At 34.4% G+C, this 26,932-nt stretch overlaps 1 protein-coding gene and 1 pseudogene across 1 annotated transcript in view; one reads left to right on the top strand and one right to left on the bottom strand.

Moving 5' to 3' along the window:
• SHISA6 (shisa family member 6) overlaps positions 1-26,932 on the top strand; it is a 627,719-nt gene that overhangs the window by 382,651 nt on the left and 218,136 nt on the right. The window lies entirely within an intron of this gene.
• On the bottom strand, positions 1,273-2,539 carry LOC141538626 (FAD-dependent oxidoreductase domain-containing protein 1 pseudogene; annotated as a pseudogene).

Below are 26,932 nucleotides of genomic sequence, written 5' to 3'. Positions count from 1 at the left end.
ACCAATAACAATGGACTTGTGATGAAGAGAGCCATCTGCATCCAGAAAGGAGACTTTGGGAACTAAGTGAATGTGGATCACAACACAATATTTGGATGTTTTTATTGTTTTTTTTGCTTGCTTTTTTCTTTCTTTCTCATTTTTTAAATCTCATTTTTCTTGTGCAACATAATAAATCTTGAAATATGTATAGAAGAATTGGACATGTTTAACATATATTGGATCAGTTGCTTTCTAGGGGATGGGATGAGGGAAAGGGAGTGAAAAAATTTTGGAATACAGGTTTTTTTCAAGGATGAATGGTGAAAACTATCTTTGCATGTATTTTAATTTTAAAAAACGACTTTTAGAAGATTAGGAAAGACAATCAATAGCTTACTACACAACTTAAGTAGCAGACTCTTTGACAATTAGAATAGACTAAAAAGAAATTAGGGTGCCAAAGTGGTACAGAAGATTGGGTTCTGGGTCTGCATTCAGGAAGACTTATCTATTTTTTGCTTACCCTATAACAAGTTTTACTTGGCAAAAAAATTGGCACATATTCACTGGATAAAAATCGGGCTTTACAATTAGTGTTTTTCTGCAAAGGAATTCACATATAAATATTGAGCTATGGTCAATGGGTAGTATTAGTAGCAAATTTAACTCATTCTTGCACTCTAATTCCTCCCTGCTTGCTTTCCTCACACCGTTTTTTAAGGACTATGGGTTCCTAGCTAGCAGCCACAGCAATGATGACTGAGGAGTCAGAAAGTATAACACAACAATAGTCTTGAGGAAAAGCTCCATTTTCATGCCCTGAAAAGTCAGGTACAGCTGGTATTTATCAAAGGACCTAATCTTGGCTTTAAAGAAGAGGGTACAGTGTGTTGGTGGGGAAGGAGTTAACTGGGTTTATTGATTGATGAATAGGATAAAGTAATATCAACAGGTTTGAGTAGAGACTATCCCAAAATGCCCAGACCTTGATTATTGTGTCATTGAGAAATTCTTTGGACAGGTACCAACTAAAGAACTAGCACTGGACCTTTCAGCATTCTTGATGTACGGTGACCAGTTGATTTTCTGTTGGGAGTAAGCTCCAACTATGATCAGGAAGAAGCCCTGAGAACAAGGCTCAGTTGCCTGTTTCCTCCTAGTGCTTGGGTAGTTCAGAGACAGCAGAGCAGAAGGCCTAAGTATTATAAGACTTGCCTGCTGGCCTTAACTTTCTGAGAATATTTCTATCAGTAATTTCTTCCCCTTGAACAAAGAGGTAGACAGACAAACTTAAATGATATTGTTCTCCAAGACCTTTTCACCCTGATAGAATCGGTTAAAGGAGAATAGGTTAAGATCAATAGTGTTGAAATTTCCTTTCAGCAGTATTTCTGCCACAGTGCGTTCCACAGTAGGGGCATATTGTAGCCCATGGCCACTGAAGCCTGAGGCCAAATATATGTTGGAGACCAGTGGATGGGGGCCCACTATGCCATTCTGGTCAAATGTGCTATAATCATAGAAGCCAGCCCAGGTGCTCCAGACCCTCAGGGAATTGAAAGCTGGAATTCTCTGGGCCACCCCTTTTACTAAAAGAAGTCATGATCTACTTCTAGATCTTAAGTATCTGGTTCTTCTTCCTCCATGGGACTACAGCTACTAAAGTAGTAGGCACCTAATTCTTCTCATCTGAAATAGTATGTAAGTAACAGGGCCTCCAAGCCAGGCCCCTGTGGGCAATGCCAAACATACACATACCTTTTTCTTGGCTCCACAGGAAATCTGGTGCCTTGCAAAGTGCCTGGGGACCCAATGCCAATACCAGCTAGCTCTGCTAAATGCCCAGACCAGGCTCCAGTAGCATTAATTATTATAACACACTTCACAGGTTGATACTCCAGGCTGTTGTCCACCTTCACATGGACTTCATACATCCTTTTAAAGTCTACTTGTTCTTCACAGAAATCACCATAGCTTTACTGAAGAGACTAAATCTATGACTTTCCCATGGCTAGGATATACCCCCATAAACAAAGCCTTTTGGCACAGTCCCTGAAGCAGGCACCATGGATCAAACCAGCCCTCATTCTCCAGTCTATATGATGCCAAGGCTATGCCTTTTGTGTTGATCCAGGGAAATTTTGTTTTTAAGTTGTTTGAGGGACAGCAGACAAACGTTGGCTCCTTCTTGTCTCTGTATTTTTGCATTGTGTTTCAGTACTGAAGCCTTTTCTTCTGAAGCCAACAAAAGATAACCTGAAGGATTAAAGTGGATATCTAGGGGAGGCTCATCAGGAACAGCAAGGTATTCATTGATGTTATGGAGAAATTCAATGGAGAAGAGAGAGAGCTGGGTGTTCTGAGGGAGTGAGAACTGCTGCCAATACCTCCTATGGAAAGCCTAATGGAGGCCTTTATGTATTTGAAAGGGGATACTACTGTGCATGCACAGACTGTGGGTCAGCAATCTATGGGAGAATCCCACTTGCAGTACCCGACAGAGCAATTCACCCTAGTGCACAGGACCCAGCTCCCCTCACTGACACCTTGGCGTCATCTCTCCGTGCCAACTGCCAGACTTGTCTTCTTGAGTTCAAATATGTCCTATATCATTTACTTGTGGTTTGACCATAGACAAGGCACTTAACCCTGTTTGCCTTGGTTTTCTCATCTTCAAAATGAGCTGGAGGAGTAAAGGGCAAACTACTCCAGTGTCTTTGCCAAGAAAATTCCAAATGGAGTCATGAAGAGTCAGACACAACTGAAAAATTATTGAATATCAAGGAACATAAATCAATGATATTCCATGAAACAATAAGAAATACTAGAACAAAGTGAAAAAATTGAAAAAAGACAAGAAAAGGTAAGCTATCTCATAAAAACAATTGACATGGAAAATGGATAAAGAAGAAATAATTTAAGAATTATGGGGGATGAGAAAAAGCCAAGATGATGGATTAGCAGTAATAATTCAGCTGAGATCTCTCAATGTTTCCCATCAAATAATTTTAAAAGAAATACCTAAATCACATTTAAGAGCAGAAGACCTAACAAATGGTCAGAATGAGACATTTTTCCAGTCTAAGAAAAGTTAGGAGAACAGTAGGAGAGGTCTGTGGCACTCAGGTTTAAATCTGTTTGGAGCAATGTATTTGACAATAAAAACAATAGCAGCAGTAGCAACAGTTGTAGGAGCTCTCAGCCCAGTGATGGATGGTTAGGAAATAGTCTGGAAGATATTAGAGCTGTCTCATTGCTGTTACACAGTGCAGCTTATGCTGACTGGTAATTTTGTTGTCCACAGTTCCAGTGCAGAGAGAAATGTTTGTGTTGGGTCACAAAGGAACAGGGGCCCTGCAGTTCCAAGGCAAAGAGGAACACTTGACAAGGTGGCTGCATAAAAACAGAGTACCTGATCACAGTGCCAAAACCAAGAGGAGTGCTAATGTTTGAGACTGTAGGGCAGGGACCCTTCATGATACATACCAGAGCACAGGCCAGGAGAACAGTAACCACATCTCTTTTCAGATCATACCTTTTTTGGAAGTGTTAAATACTTGCAAAACCCTACAAATAGCTTTGAAAACAGCTGGAGAAAGAATCCTGAATTGTTCCCATGCAGAGCCCAACTTTAATATAAAGTTCAGCCATCTATAGTCATATAAAAATGTTCTAAATCACCATTGATTAGAAAAATATAAATTAAAACAGCTCAGAGGTACCAAGTCACACCTCTTAGATTGGCTAAAATGACAGGAAAAGATAATGAGAAATATTGGAGGGGATGTGGGTTAACTGGGACATTATGTATTGTTGGTAGAGTTGTGAAATGATCCAACTGTTCTGGAGAACAATCTGGAATCATGCCCAAAGAACTATAAAACTGTGCATACCCTTCCACCCAGTAGTGCCACTACTAGGTCTGTATTCCCATTCTAAGGAAATCATAATGGAGGGAAAAGGACCCACATGTGCAAAAATGTTTGTAGAAGCTCTTTTTGTGGTAATAAAAAATTGGAAAATGAGTAGATGCCAATCAGTTGGGGAATGGCTGAATAAACTGTAGTATATAAAGGTAATATAATATTATTATTCTACAAAAGTGATGAACAAGCTGATTTTAGAAAGGTCTAAAATGATTTTCATAAACTGATGCTATGTGAAACAAGCAGAACCAGGAAAACATTGTGCACAATAATATCAAGAATGTGTGATGATCAACTATGAAATACTTGGTTCTTCTCAGTGGTTCAGTTAAAGAAATCCCAATAGGCTTTGGACAGAAAATTCTATCGGCATCCAGAAAAAGAACTATGTAGATTGAATGTAAATCAACACATGCTATGTTTACTCTTTTTTCTTTCTTTCCCCCTCCCTCCCATGGTTTTTCCCTTTTCTTCTGATTTTCCTCTCCGAACATGATTCATAAAGCAACATATATTTTAAAGTAAAGGAACATTTTTTTAAAGAGCAGCAATTAAACCAGTTTTATGGGGAAAATATGAAGTTCAAAGTCAAGAGAAAGGCTGGAGAAATGAACAAACAACAGCAAAAAAAGTTTAATTATAAAAAGACACTATGCTAGCAGGGAAGAGCAAGATAAAAACTTAGAAAAAGATGTGAAATGGACACATTTAAAAGCAAATCTTCAAAATTGCTAATTGGACACCAAGAATTCTTGGAAATTTTAAAGAAAGTGATGTAATTAAGGAAAAATTGGCAGGGTGAGGGAATGAGAATGATGCAAGAAAATTATGAAAGGAAAATTAATAGTTTGGTAACAGCAGACACAAAAAATACTGAAGAAAATAATTCTTAAAAAAAACAGAATTGGCCTAATGGTAAAAGAAACACACATATTCACTGAAGAAGAGAACTTTTTGATCAAGAATTTTGGGAAGATGGCAGAGTAGGTTAATAAATTTTAAACGCTACTATTTCTCCCCACAAATAGAACCAATTTCCAGGCAAACATAGACTGGTGAAAAATCAAGAAGACTTGGGGCAGAACAGGGGTCATCCTGACACAACCTAGAAGATTCTGAAGAAAAATCTTGGATTAGGGAGTAACCTGTTTAAAGTGTTTACACCTCTGGACAAGCTCCACAAAAATGTTCAGTGGGGACCCCTTGGGCTAGCTAGGTATGACTGGGCCCTCAGCAGAGGGCCACAGAGACTTTCACTTCCCAGACTGTTTGTAGCACTGGGGTGTGAGTTTGGGAGGACTGAATGAACCTTGACTGATTAGAAACACTAGGCCCAGCTGTGCTGCCCAGAAGGGGCTCTGGGTGAGAAGGAACCAACACTAGGTGACTGCAGAGGCAGTGATACAAAAATACTGCTGGCTGTGGGCACTTGCAGGAGACCATGGATCTCTTGATTTGCAGTTCCTGGTCAGAGGGGAGAGCTAAGGGAAGCTTGAGGATGCATGATTAGAGGTATTTAACACTAATACCTCTTATTTTAAAAAATGAACGAGCAAAAAAGAAAGAACCCACCATTGAAACATATTATGGGAACAGGGAAGACTAGGGTTCATCTTCAGAGAAGGACATGTTAGTTAAAAAAAAAAAAAAGTGCTTCTGCTCCAAAGAATACTATGAAATGGTTCTCTGCACAAAGATAATTTATAGAAAACTCAAAAAAGAATTTAAAACTCAAATGAGAAACATTGAGGAAAAACTTAAAAAACAAAAACACAAAAAAAACAAAAAACAAAAAAACAACAACAGTAACAACAAACAAGATTATGGGGGGGGAAGGAAGTGAACCAACTAAAAAAGGACGTACAGTATCTCAAAGATGAAAGTAATTCTTTGAAAATTAGAATCGAACAAGGGGAAGCCAGTGAACCTATGAGAATCCAGAAATAAAAAAAAAATTATAAAGAATGAGAAAATAGAAGAGAATGTGAAACATCTTATAAGAAACATCTGGAAGCAGATCAAGAAAAGAAAATATAAGAATAATTGGATTGGCAGAATGATATGACCAAAAATAGAACCTTGACACAATAATGCAGGAAATAATCCAAGAAAATTGTCCTGGCATGATAGAACATGAAGGGAAAGTAGAAATAGAAAAAAATCCACCTCAAAGAGATCCTGTGCGGAAAACATACAAGCATAATATTGCCAAATTTTGAAACCCCCCCCAGATCAAAGAGAAAATTTTGCAAGTAGCAAAAAAAAAAAAACAAATCAAAACAAAACAAAACAAAACAAAACAAACAAACAAACAAACAAACAAAAAAACCAATTCTAATACTCTGAAGTTACAGTTAGAATTGTACAAGACTTATCAGGAGCCACAATAACAGACCACAGGTCCTGGAATCATATCTACTGACAATCAAGAAAACTAAGCCTGTGGCCAAAATTATCATATCCAAAAAAAATCTATAATTTTGAATGAGAAAAATGGACATTCAATTAATTTTATTTTCATGACTTTCTATTAACCAAACCCAATATTAACAGAACATATCAAATATAAGAGCTAATATCAAAGATCAAATTTTAAGGAACTCAACATGGAATTACTGTTGAAACACAGACAAATTGATTATTTTTTTTCTTATGTGGAAAATGTATACTATATGTTTAAGATGCACATCAACAATAGGGTAGCTGAAAAGACAGATTTTCAGAGTTAAGGTAAAAATAGTAATCATACAAATGAGATGCAGAGGAGGAATAGACATAGAGGCATTAGGGAGTAGAGGAGAGCGCATAATTCAGAAAACCTACTCATATCAGGAATAGATTCAATAGGTAGTACTACATACATACCATGAAGGGTATAGCACCCTCCAAAATCTGTAAAGAAATAAGGAAGGGGGATAGATGAATGGATGGGGAAGCGAAGTGTGAGGGAAGAAGACAAAGAAGGGATTCTTGGGTAGGAGGTATGATAGCAAAGCAACTTATAGAACAGAATCTAAAGAATCAGCAGGGATATATATATATGTATATGTATATATATAAAACTACATATGGATACATAAATATTTATTTCCTTAACTGTAGCTTGCTTTGGGATTGTGGGGGAAATGAAAGGAGGAAAAAGAATAAAGTAAATAAGGTGCACAACAGAGAACCAAAGAACAATTTACAAAGAAGTAAAGAAAAAATGGATAGTCACAAATATAATTTCTTCTACTAACTTACACACACACACACACACACACACACACACACACACACACACACTTTCTTGATCTGGTAATTTGTGTTAAATATTTTGAATCCTCTCTGATGTTCTGGGCAATGTTGTTCTTTGTATCTTTTTTTTTTTTGGTTTTATTTTTTCTTACTTTTTTTTCAAATAAAAGAAATAAAAAAGAAAAGAAAAGAACTATTTGAAAGATTTAACTAAGTAGAAAAAAGGATACAAAACTCAATAAAGAAAATAATTCCTTAAAAATCCCTTTAAAAATTCCTTTAAATTTTTTCAAAAAAATTTGGTAAAGGAGTGGAGGATTTGGGATATAATAATCTGGATGGCAAAGGATCTAGGCTTATGTTCAAGAATAACCTACACAGCAAAACAGAATCTTTCAAGAGAAAAAATAGAAATTTAATGAAAAGAGCATTTTTAAACATTCCCAATAAAAAATTGACCAGAGTGATATAAATATTTTCTCATTCAGAAAAAATACAGAAATAAGGTAAAACCAGAAAGAGAAATCAAAATCAAAATCAACTCAATAAAGCTAGACTACTTACATTCCTATATAGGAAGATAATACATGTAAGTTTTAAGAATATTATCCTTATCAGAACAGTTAAATGGAGTTTCCATAAAGTAGAGGGCCTGGGTGTGAGTCAATTATGCTGGAATGATCTTCAAAATGTCTGAAGGGACGATAAATAGGGATACACTTGGGGAAGGGTGAAGAAATAGGGGGGAAAAAGGTTCTCATATAAAAGAGACATGGAAGAGCTTTTACAATGGCTGGGGAAATGGGAAGAGGGATTCTTTGAACCCCACTCTTCTCAAAATTGGTTCAAAGAGGGCAATGTGTAGACATTTATAGAGATACATACTTATATGAATACATACACATATATAAACACACAATTTTGCCTAGCAATTTATCCTACTAAATAGGAAAATAGGAGGGGAATGGCAAAAAAGAAAGGAGGGGATGATAAAAACAATGGTGGGTTAAGGGAGATAATGGTTAGGAGCAAAGTAGATTTTGGAGAAAAGGATAAAAAAAAACAAAAGAAAATGGGATAGAAGGAAATGCATAGTAATCATAACTATGAATATGAGAACTCCCATAAAATGGGATCAGTTAGCAGAATGGATTAGAAACCATAACCCAAAAATATATGGTTTATAAGAGACATAGAAAGACACATGCAAAGCTAAAATAATGGACCAGAGTAGAATCAAATATATTTCAACTAAAGTAAAAAAGGGATAGATAACAATCATGATCTTAGACAAACAAACAAAAAAAAAAAAACAAAAAATAAACCTAATTAAAATAGAAAATCAGAGAAATAATATTTTTTCTAAAAGGCATCATAAATAATGAAGTAATATTAAGAAATTTTATAGCAAATATCTCTGATAAAGTTCTTATTTATTAAATATAGATAATTTGACCAAATTTATAAAAATAAGAGCCATTTCTCAGTTGATAAATTATCAAATGGTAGTTTTCAAAAGAAGAAATCAGAACTATCTGTAGTGACATAAAAACATGCTCTAAATCACTATTGATTAGAGAAAAGCAAATTAAAACAATTTTGAGCAACCACCTCACATTTGCTAGAAATGACAAATGCTTGAGAGGTACAATAATTAACTGGAGTAATGAACAGACTCATTCATCCTAAAGAACATTTTGGAACTATGTCTAAAACACTATAAAAAATTACTCTTTGATCCAGCAATATCATTACTTAGTTTATTTCTCAAAAAGTTCAAAAGAAAATGAAAAACATCTATATGTTCCAAAATATTTTATGGTGGCAATTAATTAGAAATTGAGAGGATAATCATCAATTGAGAAAGAGTGAACAAGTTGTGGTATATGATTCTGATGAAGTACTATTTTGTCATAATAAATGATGAGGCACGTGGTTTGGGGGGGGACATGGCAAAATATATATAAACTGAATCAAAGTGAAGTGAGAACAACTTGGAGATCATTGTGAACATTAACAGCAATGTTATAATGATGATCACCTGTGAAAAACTTTGCTACTATGATCAATATATCAAACCAAGAAAATTCCATAAGACTCAGGATGAAAAAAATATTATCTACTTTCACAGAGAGAACTCCTGAGTGCAAATTGAAGTACTGCAAATAGAAAGCCTTAAATTCCTAAGAGTGTGATATAATTATATAATCCAATTGACCTGAGGAAAAGTCCTAATAGGTTTGAACAAGATGATATTCTAGTTTTTATAGAATTATATAATAAAAAGATCTCAGTCACTGCCTTCAAAGGACTTGGTTCCAAAATCTAAAATTTAAGTTTATTACTTTTCTGGTGCTCTACAATTCACTTTTTAATACTTATTTCCTTATCTATGAAATTAATTCAATAACTTCTAAGAATCCTTCCAATTTTAAATGTATCATTCTGATATATAAAATAAAGGGCAGTTGTGCTTCTGAGTTCCATTTCAAGTTTTGAGTCTTTCTGAAGCATGTTAGGATTACTAGGTGCTAACTTGGTTGTCTAATTTAGCATAGTACTTAACAATTCTCTAGCTCAGAATTCACACCTTTAGTTCACACCTTTAAAAGGAGTTTACACCTTTAAGGGAGTTTACACCTTTGGAGTACCCAGAAGCCCATTCTCTGAGAGGGTAAAAGGAACCAGAATTCAGGAAGAAGGGGATTCAAGATTCTACCTTCATTCTGGCTGGAGGCTCCAGAAGCCTCCCAAGAAACCTGCTCACAGAGAAAAGGATTTGCAGAAAAGAACCTCCTCTCAGAGAAGGATTACCATCTAGAGACAACAGAACATTACAGAGACAATCCATTCTGGTTTTGAATAATTATTATTTATGAACTTCTTACATAAGTTTCTCTGCAATTTCAATCCTTTGTTCCTAGATTTACCTTTTATAGCCAAAAATAATCCATATAATCCTATTTCCACATTTTGGATTTTTAAAATACTTGAAGATAGCTATCCTATCTTTATTTATATTTTTGATAACTTTATATTGACAGTACATATGCATGGATAATTTTTTACAACAATACCCTTTGTACTCACTTCTGTGTGTATTTTTCCTTCCCCTCCCTCGATTCCCTCCCCTAGATGATAGGCAGTCTATACATGTTAAATATATTATAGGATATCCTAGATACAATATATGTATGCAGAACCAAATAGTTCTCTTCTTGCACAGGAAGAATTGGTTTCAGAAGGTAAAAATAACCTGAGAAGGAGAACAAAAATGCAAACAGTTCACACTCATTTCCCAGTGTTCCTTCAGTGGGTGTAGCTGATTCTGTACATTAGCATTTCTAATACAATATTGAATAATCAACCTTGTTTCACTCCTGATCATATTGGGAATAGTTCCAGTTTATCCCCATCACATATGATGCTTACTGACGGTTTTAAATATATGCTCCTGACTATTTTAAGGAAAAGTCCATGTATTCCTATACTCTCAAGTGTTTTTATTAGGAATGGATGTTGGATTTTGTCAAATGCTTTTTGTGTATCTATTGAGATGATCTTTTTTTTGTTGTTAAATTGATTATTTATATAGTCAATTATGCTAATAGTTTTCCTAATATTGAACCAGCCCTGCATTCCTGGTATAAATCCTACTTGGTCATAGTGTATTACCCTGGAAATGATTTTCTGTAATCTTTTTGCTAATATTTTATTTAAGATTTTATCATCAATATTCATTAGGGAGATTGATCTGTGACTTTCTTTCTCTGTTTCCAGCCTACCTGGTTTAGGTATCAATACCATGTCTTCATCATAAAAGGAATTTGGTAGGACTCCTTCAATTCCTATTTATTCAAATAGTTTATGTACCATTGGAGTTAATTGTTCTTTAAATGTTTGGTAGAATTCACATATAAATCCATCTGGTCCTGGGGATTTTTTTTAGGGAGTTGATTAATAGCTTGTTCTATTTCTTTTTTCTAAAATGGGACTGTTTAACCAATTTAATTCTTCCTCTTTTAATCTGGGCAAGCTATATTTTTGAAGGTATTGTTCCATTTCATTTAAGTTATTGAATTTATTGGCATAAAACTGTACAAACTAATTCCTAATAATTATTGCTCTAATTTCCTCTTCATTAGTGGCGAGTTCTCCCTTTTCATTTTTAAGACTAACAATTTGATTTTCCTCTTACCTTTTTTAAATCAAATTTACTAAGGCTTTATCTATTTTGTTTGTTTTTTTCATAGAACCAACTCTTAGTTTTATTAATTAATTCAATAGTTTTTTTTTTTATTTTCAATTTTATTAATCATTCCTTTTATTTTTAGAATTTCAAGTTTAGTGTTTGTCTGGGGGTTTTTAATTTGTTCCTTTTCTAGCATTTTTAACTATAAGCCCAATTCATTGACCTTCTCTTTCTCTATTTTATGCAAGTAGGCCTGTGGAGATATAAAATTTCCCCTTATTACCACTTTGGCTGCATCCCACACATTTTGGTATGACATCTCATTATTGTCATTTTCTTGGGTGAAATTATTAATTGTGTCTATGATTTCCTGTTTCATCCAATCATTTTTAAAATGAGATTATTTAGTTTCCAATAATTTTTGGTCTTTTTTCCCTGCCTTTTTATTGAATATAATTTTCATTTCATCATGGTCTGAAAAGGATGCATTTATTATTTCTGCCTTACTGCATTTGAGTTTGAGGTTTTTATGTCCTAATATATGGTCAGTTTTGTATAGGTTCCATGAACTGCTGAGAAGAAAGTGTACTTCTTTCTGTCTCCATTTAGTTTTCTCCAAAGATCTATCATATCAAACTTTTCTAGTATTCTATTTATCTCTTTGACTTCTTTCTTATTTATTTTGTGGGTTGATTTGTCTAATTCTGTGAGTGTAAAGTTGAGATCTCCCACTATTATAGTTTTGCTGTCTATTTCTTCTTGCAGCTCTCTTAATTTCTCTTTTAAGAATTAATGCTACACCACTTGGTGCATATATGTTTAATATTGATATTGCTTCCTTATCTATGCTACTCTTTACCAAGATATAGTACCCTTCGTTATCTCTTATAATTAGATCAATTTTTACTTTTGCTTGTTCTGAGGTCAGGATGGCTACCCCTGCTTTTTTGACTTCACCTGAAGCATAGTAGGTTCTGCTCCAACCTTTTACTTTTACTCATTCTGTATCTTCCTGCTTCAAGTGTGTTTCCTGTAAACAACATATTGTAGGATTGTGGCTTTTAATCCAGTGTGCTAACCAATTCCTGTTTATGGGGGAATTTACCCCATTCACATTTATGGTTAAAATGAGTAATTCTGTAATACTTGCCATCTTGTTAACCCCTGCTTATGCTTTTCTCCTTTCCTTCCCCCCTTACCTCCCTCCCCAGTATTAAACTTGTGAGCACTACTTGCTTCTCTACCTTTTTAGTATCTCTCCCCCTATTTTACCCCTTTTCCTCACAATTTTTGTATTCCCTTCTGCTTAGCTTATTTCTTCCCTTTTCACTTTTTCCCTCCCACTTTTCAATGACGTGGCATAAGTTTCACCATAAATTGAATATGTCTAATATTTTTCTCTTTAAGTCAATTCTGATGGAACACACTATGTTCATCCCCCTCCATTCTTTCTATCAGATATAACAGATTTCCTTTGCCTCTTCGTAAAGTACCCCCACTTTACCCTTTTCCTGGTACAATTTCTTTTCCACCTCTAGTTTCTAGAACGAAGTATACATGTGTTCTTTATATATCTTTATAACAGAAATATAGTTCCCAAGTTTTCATTTTATCTTTTTAGGTTTCTCTTAAGTTCTGTATTTCTAGATCAAACTTTTTGTTCAGATCCATTTTTTTCATCAAAAATAGATGAAATTCACTTATTTCATTGAATGTCCATCTTCTTCCCTAGAAAAAGATGCTCATTTTGGCTGGGTAAGTTATTTTTAGCTGCTTACCAAGTTCCTCAGTTTTTTGGAGTATCATATTCCAGGCCCTTTGATCCCTTAATGTGGATGCTGCTAGATCCTGAGCAATCATTATTGTGGCTCTTCTATATTTGAATTGAATTTTTTTAGCAGCTTGCAGTATTTTTGCCTTCATCTGATAGGTCTAGAATTTGGCCACAATGTTTCTTGGAGTTTTGATTTTAGGATCCCTTTCAGTAGGTGATTGATGAATTCTTTCAATGTCTGTTTTACCCTCCCTTTCTATAACTTCTGTGCAATTCTCTTTGATAGTTTCCTGGAAAAAATGTCCAGGCTCTTTTTTTCATCATATTTTTCAGGAAGTCCAGTAATTCTCAAATTATCTCTCCTAGATTTATTTTCCAGGTATGTTATTTTTCCAAGAAAGTATTTGACATTTTTTTCCATTGTTTTATTTTTTTGGTTTTGTTTGATTGATTCTTGATGTCTCCTCGAGTCATTCAATGCCATTTGTTGATACTGATTTTTAATGAGTTATTTTCTTCACTCACTTTTTTATATCTTTTTCTAATTGTCCAACTGAGTTTTTAAGTGAGTTGTTTTGTTCTATGGAACTTTTTTTCCATTTCACCAATTTTATTTTTTATAGAGCTATTTTCTTTTTCCAACTCACTAATTCTGTTTTTCAAGGGTTTGATTTCTTTATCCACTCTATCTTTAAATGAGTGGGATGATTTATCCAGACTCTCTTGCCAAGCTTCCCTTTCCTTTTCCCATTTTTCTTCAGCTCTCTTGTGAAAGCCTTTTTTAATTTCTTCTAGGAGAGTCTTGTGTGTTGAGGACTAGATCATATCCCACTTTGGGGATTCATCTGGAGATAGTCTGTTTTTAGTCTCCTTAGGGTTTAAAGTCTGTTCTCTATCCATATAGAAGTTATCAATAGTTAGAGTGCACTTTAATTTTTTGCTCATTTTGTCAAAGAAAAGTAAAACAAATGATCTGCTTTTTTTGCGGGGGGGGTGGATAATATTATAAGATTTCTCTACAGATTTCAGGTGGCAGCAACAAGGCATTAGCAACAAGGCACTAGCAGGACAGCAATGGCTGTGCTGTGCCTGCGCTCTGAGACTCTGAGACTCTGAGAGTGTATTGAGACATTCTGGGTGGGTGTAGCCAGGTCCTGAGAGACCCTAACTTTTTGGGGTTATAATCTTCACCCCCTGTGTTTTTAGTTTCACTGCTTGTCTACTGGCTTGCTGCAACAGCAAAGTAACCAACACTGTGTTAAAGCTCTTCTTGCAGAAATGGCTGAAATCACACCCCACTCCCCTCCAGTCTGCTCAGCTGTGAGCTGCCTGCCTTACTCTGTCTGCTGTGCTGCTACTATATGCCTTCAGTTTGTGCACAATCTAAAACTGTCCCTACCCATGAGCAAAAACAGACCTTTTCTGATGAATTTTGAGGATATCTTCTCTTGGTAATTATTTGTGGGGGGGGGGGTTTCAGTCAAACACTAATTTTGAGGCTTGTCATGAAATAAATTATTCCGAGAGAAAACACAGAGCTTAAGTAGATGTTTGTGTCCTCTCCGCCATCTTGGCTGGAAGTCCTATCCTATCTTTTTAAAATCTTCTCTTTTTAACCTAACATGCCTCTCTTCCTTCAACTGATACTCATTTGGCCAAATCTAAAATCTCTATTACAATCCTGTTCACTTTCCTCTGATAACCCTTTAGCAATCAGTCCTTTCTTTTCTCCTTTATTTTTTCCAAGCCAGATTAATGTAAAATGTGCCTACTCTTCAACAGAGATATTAGCAGCTTTGATTGGGAGAGTATAATATGGATTTATATGTGTATTGTTATCATTAATTTTATTACCTATGCATTTGCTTCAATATGTATTTTATTCATTTATCATTTATATCAGTGATGTTTAATTTAACTTATTATTAGTAAATGGTTATAGTTAAGATAAAAATTATCATTATTGAAAAGAACTGATTACATAGATAGAATAAATTTAATATCATCTGGGTGAGGTGGGCTTAAGAACTAAAATATCTAGGAGAAAAAGTATATTTCCCTTTAATAGTGTTACCCCAAGGAACCAAGTATAAATGTTATTATGCAACGATGGTCTATCTCTGCACACTTATACCTACTAATGTGAGAGAAGGTTGTAAGAACAAAACCAAATCCATGGAGACATGGGTAGTCTACAAATCTAGGTGAGAAGTGAAATATATAAATATTTAAAGCCCACCAGATTGGACTTTACTGCAAAAAATATCCTGGGGTTAAATTGTGGGGCAAACCACATAATCCTATAGTTTGCATGTGACCAGCTAACTTCTCTCTAGTGTCCTGGTTCATGTTTTCTCATTCTCTCTGACTAATTTTCCCTTTATAATTTTTAGTCAAAAACTGTAGCCCAAGTACTCTAGCCTGGTCAAAAATCAATCATCCTTAATTGGTCAATATCCAGGGCAAAAAAATAGTTGACAATCCATCAGTGGCACCAAAAAAATTCTCAAAGGTGGTATCATGGAGATGTTGACAAAAAGAAATTCTTAGTGCCACAACAAAGATCTCATCCTTTAACTTTGTTAACAAGGGACTAACCTCAATATTCCTTCTGAATATACCCATGACTAATATATATATATATATATATATATATATATATATATATATATATATATATATAATATATATATATATATTAATATATATATATAATATATTATATATATATATATATATATATATATATATATATATATATATATATATATATATATATATATATATATATATATATATTATATAGAAACCAGACAGCTAGGTATAGAGGATGGGCTAAAGAAAGGAATTTCAGACCTCTGGAATCACTCCCAAGTCTACTTCATGAAGTGTTCATTTTTCTTCATATTATTAGTTATGAACTTGATTGACCATAGGTACTTAACCTTGTTTGTCCCTTTAGTACCATATTAAATACATTTAGTTGATTCCCATTTGAGTTCATGTAGCTGAAATATGTCCTTGGCCTCCAAAGGAGGACTAGGAAGAACAGAATAAGAATTTGAATGTCAGACACAGCAAAATCAAGTAAACAGACTTTTAATTACCTAAAAGGAAGTTCTAAAAAACTATATAGTCACTTTAGGAAGCCAGGGGTTTTCAGGATATCATGAAACTTTAGGGATGGCAGTATAGTGAGGAACCAGGAAATTTTAATGGAAAGATAAGAGCAGCAGCAGTGGAGTCATAGTGATGAAACAGTACAGACATTTCTAGAAGAAGTGAGAAATGGAATTTAATTGTATTAAAGAGGAGAGTCAGAATATTGCATGAATAAACCTGATCCTTGATCTTCATGATTAATATGAGTTATTATGTACAAATCCAGGAAAAAGGCGCACATCTCTAGGTATCTGAAGTCCTCTATTTTACTGAGGGAGCCTCAATTCTAGCACAGAACTAACAACTTAAGTGAGGTGAAGATTAGATATTTAATTGTAGAAGCACTGAGCTTTATTTTAGTTGTAAATTTTGGCGGAAGAAAGGAAGTTCATTTACTTTAAGGCCTAGAGAGTCTTCCATCCCCTCTGTATTTTCTAGTGTTTCCCCCAAACACACTCTACCAACTCCACCCACACCAATGGAATTGTTTCAATCAATGACTGTTTATAGAGTTTACAGCTTTGTGGTTGTTGAGACTGGCTTTTTTGTTTGTTTGTTTTAGGCAACCTATAGAGTCTTTCAAATGGTATTTTATTTTCTTTCTTTGGAAATCCTGTGTAGTTTTCTTATATCATTTCATGCATTATGATGTTCAGGTTTTTTGACGTATGTTCTACAATCCTTATTTCTATGCATGTCTTACTATATTTTGTTCAATATATTTTGCTTGAATAGAAAGCATTTTTTCTTTTCATTGCTTTTAAGAGAGACTTTATGCCCCTCTTCTTCCAGATTTTCCTTTGTTTCTGTAGTATTTCCATTCCTGGTCAGGTATTTCTTTGATTTCTTTGATGAGGTTTGTCATTGCTAATTCTTTTTTTTTATTATTCTACCATTTTTTTTCTGTTGTGCAGACCATAAATTCTGCTTTTACAATTCTCATTTCATTTTTAAACCATTCAAGATATAGAATGTTTTGGTTCAATGTTCTCTTCAAAATTCAGAGTCAGATGTTGAAGTATTTTCCTTTCTTTTTCTATTATTTATTAATAGATTCCTGAACTTATTTATTAGATGTGGAGGCCATATTCCCTTCTGCTTTTTGATGTCTTCTCTATTACTTTCCCTAAGTTCAAGGTTTTTTAATTTTCTTCCTCCTGAGACCTTTGGTAATTTCAGTCCTCTTCTTCCTCATTTCCCCCTGTTATTCACATTCCAATTCCCTCCTCTTTGATAAGGATAAAAATTAATTCTGAATCCTTTGGGCTGGATCTGAAAGCATCTCAATCTTCTCCCATACTGTGCAATTTATGTTTTGCCAACTTAGGTTTCTGTCCCAAGCGAATTTGGATGGATGGGAAGTGGAGTAGATGTATTCACAGGTGGATGCTGGCATTTTTTTTTCAGAAATAGAGTGCCACATAGTGCCCTTCTCTTTTCTCCCTTCTCTCCCAACATGTGCCTTGTTTAATTCACTCTGTTCCTCAGTTCTCTGGTTTAGAATTAGAGTGCTGCTACACTGATACTATTGTAGTCTAGAAGATATATATTGTTTGGAATTTGTATTTCAGAACGTATGGAAAGAAGGGTGAAGTAGAATGTGCTGTTGTGCCCCATCTCATTTGTTCTGCTCCAATCTCTCCTTCAGAAATCATTTGTGTAACAGAATATTGCTCTGGCATTAGATATTGAGGCCTCACAAAACTTCTGCAGTTTGGAGATTGGATCTCAGTGGCATAAGAGTGAGAGAAAGTCAAGATATAGCATTGCAAGCCCATGGTTACAAGGTAGAGTTTCAAACCTATGGGTGGGTCAGATTGTCCAGTGCAGCCTTGTTGTTAGCATAGAATGCAGAAGAAGAGGATTGAACAAGCATGAGTTAGGCATTAGTTCATGGAGTTTTTGCCTTCTTCTAGGTTCCTAGTGTCCTAGACCATGGAGACAGCTAATTTTTTTTTAATGTTGGCACATAACTTCTGTTTTGAGAGATTTGGGAACTTGTGGATATCAGAAAAAGTTACTAGTCTTCTATCTTTTTAGTCACTTGACCCAGAAGGTTGAGCATCCTCTATATTTTTAGTGTAGCTAACCTGCTATTAGGAGTTCACTTAATCCTTATTCTTCTGATATCCATTCAAGGAGACATTTAAAAGGAATGGGTAGAGGTTATAGAATTCTGGGCAAATTAGTTGATTATCTGCAGAATTAATTAATTTAGCTCATTTATTACTGGCCTTTGAGAAGGCAACCAGAGCATATTTCAACTTCTTTGAAAATTCAGGAGTGTAGCTGGAAAATTTGTTTCTTAGGAGTTACTGCAAAGCTTTTAATGCCAGATTCATTAACAGCTTACCTAGCTCCTTCCTGTCAAATCTTTTTAAAAAGGATATGAATTTTGTAATACTTCATAAAGAAACTTACCAATGTGACAGATTCATATTCACACTTCTTGAGGATGGATTTACTGGGAATGTTACATTTTAAAGCCTTAATCATAAGCTTTATTTTAATCTCCTTAATATATCACTTCTTCATGTTTCTCTGTAAACATAATAGCTCTGAGTTGATTGTCATTTTATCACCAAAAAGTCATATAGAGCATGTGTATGTTTTTTCTTTCTAAAATATATATTTATAATTTTAAAACTAATAATCTAATAAATATAAATGACTTAATAATTGAGCAGATTGTTGCAGAAATATTTTCATAAAATCTTAAATTCTTAATTGTTTGCATTTTGATTAGATTAAAGAAAGGAATTATTTGATTTCATTGATTGTAGGACATTCCTAGTAAGGAAAAATTCTGTTAGCAGTGTAGCATAGTAATGATTCTGCAGTAGTACTAAAATGTTGAATAATTTACAAGTGTTACAGCTTATATGTGTCAAAGGCGTGACATAAACCCAGTGCTGACTTCCTGGATCTTTATTCTTTAAACAGACTATCTCCCTACAGAAATTTCAATAATGTTATATAAATTTTAACAAAATAACAATGAAATGTTAATTTGTATCACCTTTCAAATCTACAATTATAATTACATAGTCATTGGAAAGATTGCCATCTCACCCATTTGTGATTTTATCCATGACTCTCCCTTCCACCCCCCTTTAAATCCAACATGGACTATCTACATAACGTGGTGAAGGATTTTTATTCTTCCATAACTGGTTGATTTCATTTTCAATAGGACAATTCCTGTTCTTTTTTTATTCTACCTCTTATAAGCAAATCTTCACTGGTAATATGTCATAACTATTTTTATAACCATTGTGTTTCTCCTTTTCAGCCTCCTATCATATAATTGTTCAAAGATAGTAGTGTCTAGGGATTCACAACCATATAATATCACAAAGAAAGTATTTTATTTCATCTACACTTTATTTCCTATTTGGTCATAGATTTCATAGGTACAATTTCCCATACTCCCCTTATCTACCTACAATATTAACATTTATATCTAAATCATTTATCCATTTTGGTATGAGATGATGGTTTAGGCCTAGTTTCTGCCAAATCACATAGCAGTTTTCCTAGCAATTTTTATTAACTATTGAATTCTTAATCCCAAAATTGGTAACTTTGGGTTTATCAAATGCTAGATTACTATGGTCATTTACTACTCTGCATTATATCTTCAATTTATTTCCCTGATCCACTGCTCAATTTCTTAGCATTATCAGATTGTTCTAATAATTTGTTGTTATTCAATTATTTTCAATCATGTTCGACTTGTGATCCCATTTGGGATTTTCTTAGCAAAGATACTGAAATAGTTTGCTATTTTCTTGTCTAGGTCATTTTACTGATGAGGAAACTGAGGCAAACAAGGTTACACAATTAATGAATATCTGAGGCCAGATTTGAATTCATGAAGATGAGTCTTCCTGACTCCAGGCTCAGTACTTTACCCATTGTACCTCCTAGCTATTTCATTTTGATAATTACCACTTTGGAATTTACTTTGAAATGTGAAACTTCAAGGTTGCCATCCTTTACATTTTTTCATTGATTTCCTTGATATTCTTGATTTTTTTTGTTCTTCCAGGGAAATTTTGTTATTATTTTTCCTAGTGCTATCAAATAATTCTTTTGGAGTATTCCAGGTATTGTGTATTCTTTGAATTTATTTTGAATGGAATTAACTCTTTTATCTCTTCTCACTAGGTTTTATTAGTTGTATATAGAAATACCAGTCTTTATGTAGGTTTATTTTATACCCTGTAAATTTGATGAAGTTGTAAATTATTTCAACAAAATTTAGTTGCTTTTCTAGGATTCTCTAATCATACATCATATTGCCAGCAAAGAGTGATAATTTTATTTCATCATTTTTATTCCTTTGGTTTATCTTATTTTATTGTCATAGCTAGCAGGTGTAGTACAATATTGAATGAAAGTTGTCATAGGAGAAATCCTTGCTTCAGTCCTGATCTTATTGAAAATGCTTTAAGATTTTTGTTTGTACAAATATTTGCTCTTGGATTTCAATAGATCTTACTATTTACTATTTAAGAGAGGCTCTGTAGACTCCTATGCTTTCTTGTGCTGTTGTTGTTTTTAAATAATGGGTGTTGTATTTTATCAAAGGCTTTCCCTGCATTTATCGATATCATCATAGGCTTTTCATGATTCTTATTGTTATTAATATGTTTAGTTACACTGATAGTTTTCTTTGTTTTTGTTCTTCTTGATTTAGGTATCAAAAATATGTTTGTTTCATAAAAGGAATTTGGTAGGACTTGTATACCGATGTTTTCTAAATATTTTGTATAGCATTGGGATGAATTATTCCTTATGTGTTTGGTAAAATTCACTTGTGAATTCATCTGATTCTGGTAAATACTTTTTAGTATGTTCATTGGTATCTTGATTTTTTAAAGACAAGACTTTTTAAAGTTATTCTATTCTTCTGTTAATCTTAGCAGTTTACATTTTTGTAACTATTCATCCATTTTACTTTTCCCAGTGTTCCTTCTCTGGGTGTAGCTGATTCTGTCCATCATTGATCAATTGGAACTGAATTAGATCTTCTCTTTGTCGAAGATATCCACGTTCATCAGAATTGATCATCATATAGTATTGTTGGTGACATATATAATGATCTCCTGGTCCTACTCTTTTCACTCAGCATCAGTTCATGTAAGTCTCTCCAGGCCTTTCTGAAATCATCCTGTTGGTTATTTCTTACAGAACAATAATATTCCATAATATTCATATACCACAATTTTATTCAGCCATTTTCCATTTGATGGGTATCCACTCAGTTTCCATTTTCTAGGCACTACAAAGAGGGCTGCCACAACATTTTTGTACATATAGGTCCCTTTCCCTTCTTTAAGATTTCCTTGGAATATAAGCCCAGTAGTAACACTGTTGGATCAGAGATTATGCACAGTTTGAAAACTTTTTGAGCATAGTTCCAAATCCATGCCTTTGCTTAAGAAAAGAATGGAGGAAGGCATTCTAGACTTATCAAAGATATTTTGATACTTCTATCCCTCTATGACAACTCAACTTAAAAACTACTTTTTCTAGAAAACCTTTCTTAATTACCCTTGTTAGTAACAACCAGTCCCCAAAGGTTTCATAGAACTTTGTTGTTCCAGTTTATTACTATTTAATGGATCTATTTATCATGTAATAGTATAACCAGTTTATTCTGACTCACAAGAGCTGATGATTAAATTGGGAAATGCTATTTTCTCCTCATATTGTAAACTCCTTGAGAGAAGGGGTTTTGATATACTTATGCCTCAGTTAAATGAACCTTCAATAGTTGCATGCATTTCAATAGTTGCATACACTATTTGTAGTTATAATTATGTAAAAACATGGTCATTGGGTCCAGTCCAAAGAAAATATGCAGTATGAATTAAAATAATACAAATATTTCACTGGATTTATTAGTCCCATCAATTGTGACCTAGCCTGTTTGTTTTTTGCTTTTTTTTGTTGTTGTTGTTGTTGTTTTGCAATTTTAGGTACTTGACAGATATTTGCTGAATTTATTTTAAGGCCCAAAAGACGGTGATAGTTATCTACTTATAATTTAATCCCTGATCAGGGTAGAAGGCAGGATATTGTCCTTATTATTGTTCAATGATGATTATCATTAAAGGCAGAGCTGGAAATGGAAACATCTATCTTGCCTCTCAATCCTATACTCTTTCCACCACCTCCTACCACCTCATCATGGACTGACTTTTTGCCCTCCCATGCAGAGGTAATACTTGTGTACCAAAGAACAGGGAAATTTCTGCTCTAGGAAGAGCTCTAGGATGAAGGGAAGAACTAGAGGGTTCCTCAGGCAATGTCACAATTCAATTCATTTAATTTCAGTAAATATCAGAAGTATAATTAATTAACAGCTTTGTTGCCTGGGAAAAAGGTAGAAGTCACAATCTCATCTCAACTGGCTCAATTAGATTGGATAGAAACTTTAAGGCCTTATTCTTTAGACACCCAGAAGTTGCCACTAAGATATAGTTGGTGGTACTTGAAAGGAAACAAAGAGATAAAGGTGATGAGTGAATACAGCCCCAACAATGAGGGATAGTCAATGAAAAGGCCTAGAGATAGGCTATCTCATGATAGAGATAGGATATCTCATGAGAAAAATAATAAGTAATGTCACTGGACCTTAAAGAACAAGGAGAAAAAGTATTGAGACTGGAAAGATCCAAGGGGCCAGGCTGTGAAGGGATTTAAATGCATTTTATATTTGATCCTGTACGTTACAGGAAGTCACTGGAGTTTATTGAGTAGGGATAGTGACAGTCAGATCAGCACTTTAGGACCACATAAGAGGATAAGGAAATAAGGCTGTATTGGGCAGTTGAGCTGGGAAAGAGGAATTGTTCCATTTGGGACCTTGCCACTTTAATTATTCTTTCTAGCAGGTGTTAAGCTCAGCAGTTTTCAGGTTGAAGAAGAATGACACAGTACTACCAGAAAGCTCTGAATTCTGATGCCCTGAGACAAAATCCTGATTGTTCTGCTTTGATAAATAAAGCATCTACTGTTTGCAAGAAACAATGATATATTAATGTCTCTTGGTAATTTGGGATTCTCATTCAGTTCTGTGAAATAGATTACTTTGCATCTGATAGAGAAAGGGAGTAGTATAGTAGGAAGGAGTAGCCAAATGACCCCCTCAAAATAGACATTGAGCACTGGTCATTTATATAGCTTTTTTGTTTAACCTAGCAGATAGTATACATATAGAAATGGATCATATAGATAAATTGTGTATGTGTGTGTGTCTGTGGCGGGGAGAGAGAGAGAGAGAGAGAGAGAGAGAGAGAGAGAGAGAGAGAGAGAGAGAGAGAGAGAGAGAGAGAGAGAGAGAGAGAGAGGCAGGCATATAGGAAGAACTACTGTATTCCCTAAAGAGTAAGGTCCTATGTACTGCTGTTCTTACTATATTCAAATTTTGGCAGATGGGGCAGGTGGTAATAGAAAGAAGAGCCTGAAGTTAGACTCAAGAGGAAAGCTTTTCTCGGTCCAGTTTTCTTCAACACTTTAGTCACGCCTCTGGTCACAGAGGTGGAAAAAATCAAATGACACATCTCAGAAAGGTAAACAGCCTTTATGAGTAATTAAGAATCTTTCCACCCCCTATCAAAATACATTAAAGGAGTCATTCAGAGGTTGCAAAGCAATTGCTTCTTCTAGTCTCTGAAATTACTTTGCTGTCTTCTGTGTAAGTCCCTCAGACAACATTAGAGAGCCCCAGCTGTTTAATATCCAACCTGCTGATGGGGAAAATTGCTCATCAAACCAACAGAACAGAAGCAAGGTTGGGGGAACAGGAGATGGTTTCAGCCACGAAGGTCTCAGACTAATGACTATGAAGTCAATTGCCCTACATTAAGCAACAAATATGATTAAAGCCCAGAAAAATAGGACCTGTGAGGAAAGGATAAAGTGATCAGTTTGATTTATCTGTGAGAAGAGAAAATCACACTGCAAGACTATGGAAAGTTACTAGTAATGTTTTTTGTTTTGTTTTGTTTTGTTTTGTTCAACAAGGCCAGAACAAAAGGAATAAAACAACATGCTATGGAAGTGGTTTTGATTATGGGGAAACAATGTGGTACAGGATAAAGAATACTTGAGTTAGAGGAGCTGAGTTCAAAATTTCTTTTGATACTTACTATATCTGTGATTTGGGGGAGTTAATCCATATCACTTATCAATTCCTTTGTTTCAAATATAAAATGAGAAGAGTTGGACTAAAAGACGTTAAAGTTTCTTTCAACCTTAAACCTATGAGCTTATGATTTGACCTTAGGAAGAACTGCAATGCCATTTCTTTCAACTAACATTTATCAAGCCTCTAACATGTGCAAAGTTCTGAGAATATTAAACCAAGACCAAAGCTATCCTTGCTGTTATTAAGTTTACACTAAAGACAAGGAATAAAAATAGCATATGTGCAAATAATCATGAAGCAAGATAGTTTAAGAAGAAAAAATACAAACAATTGAAAGGAACAATTGAAGGGAACAGAGAAGGCATTAGGGGAAAATGGTAAATGGAACTGATCCCTGAAGTAAGACTAATTCTGAGAGATAGAGTTGAAAAAAGATGTTTATTCTCACCAGGACTGATGGGGTATGAAATGTCAGAATTATGGAACCAGGACAAAGGGGTATGAAATGTCAGAATTATGGAACAGCTAGGAGTCCATTATAGATGTATTTTAAAGGTTTTAAGCAGAAATAAGATGAAATATGGCTTGAAAGGCATGTAAGAGGTCAGATTGTGGAAGAAATAAACCATCTCCCAATTTCCCCAAGGATATGTGTGCTCATAACTGTTAGGTAATTACACAGAGGGCATTAAAGGAAGACAGCAATGCAATGGAGGATTAAAGGATGTCCTGGTAAGACATAAATAGTGTCTAAGGTGAGCCCTGCTACATATTACAGAAAATTCAAAGTATCTACATGGGTGGTAAGTAACAGGCAGCATTTTCCTAAAAGAACCATTTCAAAATTTCAAAAATTTCAAAAATAGGATTTATAGATATCTTCACTGAAGGTTTCAACACTCATTCCAATTGCAGAGAGAAAATTTTCCCCTTTCAGAATTATGAGTCCTTCCAAATCACTATTGATCAGAGAAATGCAAATTAAGACAAATCTGAGATGTCATTACACACCTGTCAGATTGGCTAAGATGACAGGAAGAAATAACGATGAATGTTGGAGGGGATGTGGGAAAACTCAGACACTGATGCATTGTTGGTGGAGTTGTGAAAGAATCCAACCATTCTGGAGAGCAATCTGGAATTATGCCCAAAAAGTTATCAAACTGTGCATACCCTTTTATCCAGCAGTGCTACTACTGGGCTTATATCCCAAGGAAATATTAAAGAAGGGAAAGGGACCTGTATGTGCCAAAATGTTTGTGGCAGCCCTTTTCATAGTGGCTAGAAGCTGGAAGATGAATGGATGTCCATCAATTGGAGAATGGTTGGGTAAATTATGGTATATGAATGTTATGGAATATTATTGTTATGTAAGAAATGACCAACTGGAGGAATACAGAGAGGCTTGGAGAGACTTACATCAACTGATGCTGAGTGAAACGAGCAGAACTAGGGTATCATTATACACTTCAACAATGATACTGTATGAGGATGTATTCTTATGGAAATGGATATCTTCAACATAGAGAAGAGCTAATCCAATTCCAATTGATCAATGGTGGACAGAATCAGCTACATCCAGAAAAGGAACACTGGGAAATTAGTGTAAACTGTGAGCATTGGGTTTTGTTTTTGTTTTTGTTTTTGTTTTTGTTTTTGTTTTGCTTTGTTTTGTTTCTCTTCCCAGATTATTTTTACCTTGCGAATACAATCCTTCCTTTGCAACAACAACAACAAAATTTGGTTCTACACATATATATTATACCTAGGATATACTATAAGATATTTAATATGTATGGGAATGCCTGCCATCTAGGGGAGGGGGTGGAGGGAAGAAGGGGAAAAACTCGGAACAGAAGGGAGTACAAGGGATAATGTTGTAAAAAAAATTTACCTATGCATATGTACTGTCAAAGAAAATGTTATAATTATAAAAATTAATAAAAAAAGAATTATGAGTCCAAAGAAGCTTATTCTCCATACTATTCTGAGAGTAAAGGGATAATATTGTACTCATTTGGGAAATGGGTTCTGAGATTGCTTTTCTTTGCTTAATAATATTCATCTCTGCCCTGGTTAAATGCCTTATTGTTTCAATACCATTTCTTTTTTGGACATTTAATGAGCTAGATCCTGAGTTAAGACAGATCAAGAAAATGCATCATGAACGAATCCCAAGTTGAAAAGTGTTTAGAGTTTGGACCATAAACTACATTGACTATGTTCAACCTTTTCACTGGAGGTTTGTAAAAAAAGAAAACAGTTCTAAATATACTAAATATTTATATTTAATATAAATATTGTATTGCATTTACATTATATATACATGTTTATACATATTTATATATTTTATTATACATTATATTGCATATTATATATTTGTATTATATATAAATAGTTAATAAAATTGAATTGAGGACAGTCAGTAGCCGTCAGACAGGACAGAAAGGTGGCAATTATATATCCCAAAATCTGTTCAGAGCTTGTAAGCTTTCATT

This window comes from Sminthopsis crassicaudata, chromosome 4 (assembly GCF_048593235.1).
Source record: "Sminthopsis crassicaudata isolate SCR6 chromosome 4, ASM4859323v1, whole genome shotgun sequence".
In the NCBI taxonomy this organism is placed as follows: domain Eukaryota; kingdom Metazoa; phylum Chordata; class Mammalia; order Dasyuromorphia; family Dasyuridae; genus Sminthopsis; species Sminthopsis crassicaudata.
The sequence above is the reverse complement of the archived record's forward strand: the minus strand, read 5'-3'. Positions and strand labels throughout refer to the sequence as shown.